The 8,178-nt window shown below is 32.9% G+C and overlaps 1 pseudogene; it reads left to right on the forward strand.

Annotated features, from left to right (window-relative positions):
• LOC106461029 overlaps nt 1–8,178 on the forward strand; it is a 54,355-nt pseudogene that overhangs the window by 35,621 nt on the left and 10,556 nt on the right.

Genomic DNA, 8,178 nt, shown 5'->3' on the forward strand with positions numbered 1-8,178 from the left:
TTTGTCTCCCTATATTATTATTGTTAATTATTTTGTCTCCCTATATTATTATGTCAGTTATTTTGTCTCCCTATATTATTATGTTAATTATTTTGTCTCCCTATATTATTATGTTAATTATGTTTAGATCCCATGTTATCATATAATGTCAGTTCTAAAAATTTGATCAGACAGTAAACAAGTTAAACTAGATGTATTAAAAAACAAGTCAATCTTGTTTAATAAAAGACTAGGTTACATATATCCACTAGCTAATTGTGGGTCTACTCACATGAAAAGAATTGTCCTTTGAAATACATCAGTTCATGCCAGAGAACCTAATACAATTTTTGAGTGCAAAAATCCCTCATATTTTTTGCTGTAAATTTCTACAAGCACCATTGTATGGACATTATCATCAGAATACTGTAAATAAGCAAGCACAATACAACTAGACAAAGTCAGACCAGTCTTGTACACAAATATCTTTGCTAACATGTATTGAGCATTGTTCTCGTAATCACATATTATATAATGTTTTCAATAATTATAATGCTGTGCTTTCTAAACTTTAGCAATGAATGTTTATAAACTTTAGAGAACTTAATTTACATGAAAAATCTTATTATGATTTTAAATTCAATTACTGTCAAAGTGCTATAAACTTTACAAACGTATGATGCACATAATCAGTACAACGTACTACTTGCTGTTACTATAAGGAATGACATTCTATTGTTAAGCTAATTTATGGCAGGAGAATGGCAAGTTTGTTTCGTAATTAATATTTTATCTTTTATTATTAGAAGATAGTAATATCTTCAGAGCTTGAAACATGTTAATGAATCATGGTTGTTTTTCTTTATATTATGTGTTACTCTCTAGAGTAATGTTTACATCATATTGGCAAGCAGAAAAATTATCTTTTTACACATTATGGCCAGCTAAAAACTAGATTTTAACCAATGCTGCTCTTTGCTAGAATTTCCAGGAGAGCCAAATCCTTAGCTTGCTTGTCTTGAATAAGAAATTGTGATTCCAACTTCTAAATACTTGATTAAAAAATGAAGGCTAAACATAAAATTTCTTTGATATTTGTAGTATTATGATGATTATTTAGTATTTCAACTGTTTTAAAGTTTTAACATTTTTTTAGATATGCCCTAATAATTACTCAAACTTGGATTAAACTCCAAATAAATTTCAAATTATTTACCATAAATCATGTTGCTACTATATTTAGTTTATTATTTTGTAATAGTATTTTGCTATAAACTTAACTGTAGCTTCCAGTCTAGTTTTGATCTTGACTTTTTTTATGAATAGAATTTAATAAATCAGTTAAGGTATATTGTTACATGCAACTGAAAATTTGTGTGTGTGTGTAAAAAATATTTACTATTCGAGTTGCTACAAATACACAAAGATTATACACTGCTGTACATTTACGAAATAGGCTGAACATCTTGAATAAATTTGATGTTGTGAGATGTATATTTTTCTACATTGTGAATATTAACCAGATCCTGTTAAACTTTTCCTTTCATTCTACTGTATAAATATTTAGTGCTTATATATTTGTAATCATGTGCTGCAGATTTCATTCTTTGATGTATTTTTATCTGAATTGTTCCCATTCTAACATTGCATATGCCCCCCCAGTGGTAAGTCTGAAGGCTTACAATGCTAAAAACTGGGTTTCATTACCCATGGTGGCATGGCACAGATAGTCCATTGTGTAGCTTTGTACTCAGCTACAAAAATAAGCAAAGAAACAATACACTGCATGGTTAGGCTTAGCTGTATTTGCGATTATTATTTTTAAGGTTGGTATTGAAACTTTCAGAGTGAGGCTATAATTGCACATGCACAGACTATAAAAGCAAGATTTTAAAAGGGAATGATACATTTCATTAAGAATGTAGAGTTGGATTAATGTACTTATAATCAAATTAGATAATCTATGGAAAAGTTCAAACCCTGTCACGTACTCTTTTAGGCATACCTTCCAATGAGTTTGTGAGGATAGGCCTAGCTTCATGACTACCTTCCAATGAGTTTGTGAGGATAGGCCTAGCTTCATGCCTATAATGGTTTTTAATAGCCAGACACTTCAATAATACATTTGTAGTGTTTTTGGTAAGCCATAATTTTATGTAATCATCAATAAGTGTGAGTTATCTGTTAATTTCAAAAGAATCCAGTTAAAAGCCTCCTACATAACATGTTGCTTACCTTCTGTAAGAATCAAACAGAATAATGTTTGAAAACTTTTATACGAGTCAGTGCTTTTCTTTGTCAGCATTATCTTATTCAAGTTATTGTATTGCATAGTTATAAGATAAATGATTCCACTCAAATCTAAAAATCATATTTACAGTACATCATATGTATTTTAACCTGAGTTTTATTTCCATGTCACCTTGGTGACTCAGTAGTAAGTCTGAAGGCTTATAACACTAAAAATCATTTGGCAAAATACAGATAACTATTTGTTTAGCTTTGTGCTTAATAGGCAACAAACATTTCTATGTGCCATATCTTGTGTTTTTCAGAAAACCTTAAAAAAGAAGAAAAATAAATATAATTTTGACTGAGGCTAATTTTAACTTTATTACTTTAGTGTGATTAGGAGAATCAACTTCAAAGATAGCCTTTTTTTCATGTTTTGTTAATGAAGCCCAGTAATTAATACTTGTAATGATTAGTCTTTTAGTAGATATGCTTACAAATACATAAATTGTTTTTATGCTTTCTTTTTTTACTGTAGGTAAAAATTGGTGACTTTGGACTTATGAGAGCTTTACCAAGTCAAGAGGATTGTTACATCATGACAGCACATCAAAAAGTTCCTTTCCCTTGGTCAGTGATGGTTTGAACTTTTTTCTTTTTTGTTAAAAGGCTTAATTATTATATAGATAGTAAAACAGTTGTTAATATTATGATATCTATAATTTTTAGTTTTTATCTTGATTTGATTCTGACTATGGTGATAAGTGCGTGAGAAAACTAGTAATGGACTCTGCTTTAAGTCAGTGGATTATATAGATCAGTGTATCTAAAACATTATTCTTCAAGGCCACCTGGAACTATACTAAAACAATATTATGTAGCACTTGCACTGAAGTGAGAAGAAAACCAAATACACAAACATCTGAAAGTGACAGTGCATAGTAAAAGGAAATAACTTGTGACTTTACTTTTACTTGGTCATCACATTGAAATTGTTATTTGAATAGGGGTCAGATTTAGGATTTTTGTTTGCTAGTTCATCAGAGAAGGGAGGGTTGTAAACACATTCACCAAGATCCACTCTTGCTAATATATTTCGTCCTAATCGTTTTTTCTTCTAAAATGACTGTAGAAAAGTGGAAGGTTTTATTTTTCACTTGCAGCACACACTAGTACACCATGGCACATCCTTTGTGAAATACTGATGTAGAAAATGTATTCATTATTATTAATTCAATAAGTCTTTGTTCTCTGCTGTTATCTAAATGTGTACAACAAAATCTGTGTGTCTGTCTGCTTGTCCCTTATCTAACTACTCCTAAGTTGTTGGACCAATCTCAACCAAACTTTGTGGGATGATAGTTTGGAATAAGGGGTATGTTAATGGGGGTTCAAAAACCCCACCCCTATTATTGATGTTATTGAGCATTTATTATCTTTGACGTAAGTTGACATTAATTACATTCATAGATAGCACCACATTCTTACACCAAACAAAAAACTTTATTAAATTTTCCATCCCCCCCTATGGGACAGCATTAAGTATTTAGATTTACAATGCTAAAATCAGGGGTTCGATTCCCCTTGGTGGACACAGCAGATAGCATGGTGTGGCTTTGCTTGAAGAAAACACACACACATACACATTAAATTTTCTGTAACACAACATACACACATTATTGGGGAAGGACACTCAAACATCCTATATATCTCTGAGATTGCACTAGCATTCTTTATGGCGGAATTGCTGCCACTATTGCAATAATACATAAACTCAGATGAAGTTAATACCACAATAGCCACCATAACGTTGATATGAAGAGCCATTTCTTGAGTTGTACGAACTTCGTACTTTGACCCATGACCTTACAACTTCATCCTGTAAGACACTTCTGTGGCCAATGACCATCAATTAATTAATAACATGAAACACTGTGGAAGGACATTAAGAAGCAGGTGTTGAAAGCGGGTAACAGAAAGCATCCACACCGCCACTACCTTGGCCGCTACCTCTTCATACATAGTGAGTTTGTCAAGCTTATACAAAATCCTTTGGTGAGGTAGTAATGAATACTGTAATGATGTGTTATAAATAAATTGTGTGAAAATTAGGATTTTTGCATTATTTATTATAGCATCCACCTCCCCTCATTTTTTTAAGTTCATAGCCCACACAAAGGATGGGTACCTCACCTTGTAATGACTATTTGCCTGGGATGATCGATGTCTGCAAATGTTAACGTGTGTTTGTATAAATTTTACATAACACATCTGTTCTTGTGTAAGTCATCTCTAGATGAAGATTTTACTTGTTTGAGGAAGGAAGCTAAATTTAATATTTAGAAATTAATTTTTTTATGAAGTAAAAAGAGAATTCAATAGAATATTGGTATACAATTTTCACCGTAGGTTACCTCTGTAAAACTGTCACAACTATATGGTTGTGCATCGTTCAGTAGAGCAAATTTAGCTATTTTTTAGGGCTAAACGTTACATTTTTACATTGATGTATAATTATTATTTATTATATCCGCTTCTATTTTAGGTGTGCACCGGAAAGCTTGAAATCTCGACAGTTTTCACATGCTAGTGATACATGGATGTTTGGTGTAACTCTGTGGGAAATGTTTACTTTTGGTGAGGAACCATGGGTTGGATACAGTGGTGCTCAGGTAAAAACACGTGAATACAATTTTATTTTGTCGATCTCGTGACTTTAGATCAAATATTCTTCCCATGCCTACTTACATGTAGGGTGTCCAAAAAGTTTGGAACCATAGGCACTTCAATGAATTTTACAGAGCGTGTTCCGCATACTGTTATTGTAAGTCACAAAAAGTTTGGAACCATAGGCACTTCAATGAATTTTACAGAGCGTGTTCCGCATACTGTTATTGTAAGTCACAAAAAGTTTGGAGACTGCATTTCCATTCTTTTTGATCAGTGTAAAGCATATTTTTGTAATTGTTCATGGTCTGACACTTATCACAAATTCGTTATTTCAGATCTTCGGTATTCTTTGTCTTCTCTTTGTACAGACACGCATTAAATTTGGCAGCAACCTTATGCTGGAACAACCTTCTCTGCCACATAACAGAATTAACTCGACCTTCTCAAGCTTTGACAGTGCCATAATCAGTCACGTATCTGAAATTAAAAAAAGCCGCAAATCACCAATGGTTTCAGGCTTCTTGGACACCCTGTAGATATATATATAGTGTGGTATTCACTTGCAACCATTGCAAGAATATAATAAAATATTTTTTTTTATAAAATAAATTTCATTGACTAGTTTAAACTTTAACTAATGAAATCCCAAATAATTCACCTAACCTTCCTCATGTGCTTCATACATCTAGCTTTCCTCATGTGCTTCATACACCTAGCTTTCCTCGTGTGCTTCATACACCTAGCTTTCCTCGTGTGCTTCATACACCTAGCTTTCCTCGTGTGCTTCATACACCTAGCTTTCCTCGTGTGCTTCATACACCTAGCTTTTAGACAAACCTTTCCATGGTTACTTTTTATTGGTAAAGATCTAACATAATTCTCGAATAATCTTTGAAAATCAGTAAAATACAAAACCTTTTAAATAATCACTTCCAACTATAGTAGCTGGCTAGACAGATGACACCTGTCCTTTGCACATATCGATTGGAGAGAGTTAATTTTTGGACTGCCTATACTGGCAGTTTACTTTAGAATATTTATGCAGTGAGATGATAGTTCAATAATAATGGAACTTCTCTAATTAGTTGGTGTCATATGGCCACCAGGATACTTGGATCAGTAAATATGGTGTTAGATATTTGTTTGGTGCAATAATTTATTAAGGCTTATGAATTTATTATATTGATTTACATTTAATATTTTCTTTATTTTGTATTATGTTGGATCTAAATAATTATTTTGCCAAACTCTGTAGAATCTACAAATTAACTTACAATTAGCATATATTCCATAATAACAGCAGTGTTACAGAAAGTTTGTCCTCCTCTTGAAGTCTCTCCTTATATACTTTTCTCCAATGTACCAATTGTTCCAGTTTTTGACAAATGAAAATTGTTTTCTTATGCAGTGCTTCTTTTGGTATTAAAAGACAAATTCAAAAGCAGATCTTCAGTACCATTGGTGGTTTACCAATAACAAGTTACAACAATTTCTATAAATAATAGATGCAGTTAATTCACTATTAGTCTTAAAATATTCCCTTTCTTAACAACTGCTAACCCTGATTCTTCCACATAAAAGAATTGTACCATATTTATTACATCTACACAAGAGGAATGTCAGGTGTTGCCTAATTAATGGTTATCATGTTGGGCTGTGGATCACAAGCTCAGGGTTTAAGTAATGCGTTGTTGATGAATCTTGGTACTTTGTAAGAGTAACCATATGATGAGCAACAGTTGTTGCTAACTGGTTACCCTCTTTATAGTCAGCAGCTCTAAATTAAGGATGACTCTGCCTGAACTTTAGAGGTTTCTGGCCTCGGTATTAAATCCATGACGTATATTATATGTTTCAAATTTAAAATAACAAATATAGTATCCCACATACCATGCTGCTTGTATATGCAAATTCATTTGTTTAGCCAGCCAGTGAAAGAAAAATGGGAAGCAAGTGTCTCTTCCCTAGAAGCAACATGACATAAACTTTGTACCTGTGATTAGGGATGCACAGGGTAGTAAAATTTGCTAGTACCCGGACTCAGTATTCGAAGTTTAAAAAAAACGTGTTTCCAAGCAACAAAGACTGACTGCTAGCTGCAAGTCGGGGGATTCAGAGAACAATACAGGTTAATAACAGGCATGGCTTGAGAAGTGGATTTCTAGGGAAGGTGGAGGTTGTAAGAACAATAGGGTTAGGGTTTGAGAAGTTGGGGCAAGGCATTGAAAGTTGAAAGTAAAACTTGAATGTTCTGTTGGTGATTATTTGGGTTAAATGTAATAAATGTCAATTTTGTTTTTATTTCTAATTTTTGTGTATGTTTTTTTTGGGGGGCGAGAGGATAACCCGGTACCAGTTGACACTCAGTTCTGGGCCAAAGCTTAGCAAAAACAATTATTGAGTGTAACTTTCAGTACCACATTAGTTCCCATAAAGATTAGGACTTAGATGCCATTTTTAATTACCTGAAATCGGCTGTTTTTATTTTCAACACTCGTCCAGGGCCGATTATCTGGCCAGGTACCTGTGCTTCTCTACCTATGATACATGTTTAAAAAAATAGGTATACCAATACTTATTGTGATCTAGAAAACATTTGAAAACTGGGCATGACTATATAGTTTTATTGTAATTTTGAAAAATAATTTCAACAGCTTACTGGTGCCCTAATGACTTACATTGTAAGGTGTAGTTATAAGTACCCATTGGTTACTGTGCCTTGTTGACTTACATTGAATTGTCTAGTTGTAACAGTTAACTTGTTACTATGCCTTGATGATTTACTTTGAAAGGTCTAGTTGTAACAACCCACTGGTTACCATGCTTTAATGGCTTACGTTAAATTATGTAGTTATAACAACTTTCTAGTTATTGTGCCTTGTTGACTTACATTGAATTGTCTAGTTGTAACAGTTAACTTGTTACTATGCCTTGATGATTTACTTTGAAAGGTCTAGTTGTAACAACCCACTGGTTACCATGCCTTAATGGCTTACGTTAAATGATGTAGTTATAACAACCTTCTAGTTATTGTGCCTTGTTGACTTACATTGAATTGTCTAGTTGTAACAGTTAACTTGTTACTATGCCTTGATGATTTACTTTGAAAGGTCTAGTTGTAACAACCCACTGGTTACCATGCCTTAATGGCTTACGTTAAATGATGTAGTTATAACAACCTTCTAGTTATTGTGCCTTGTTGACTTACTTTGAAAGGTCTAGTTGTAACAACCCACTGGTTACCATGCCTTAATGGCTTACGTTAAATGATGTAGTTATAACAACCTTCTAGTTATT

Source organism: Limulus polyphemus, unplaced genomic scaffold, assembly GCF_000517525.1.
Source record: "Limulus polyphemus unplaced genomic scaffold, Limulus_polyphemus-2.1.2 Scaffold883, whole genome shotgun sequence".
Lineage (NCBI taxonomy): Eukaryota > Metazoa > Arthropoda > Merostomata > Xiphosura > Limulidae > Limulus > Limulus polyphemus.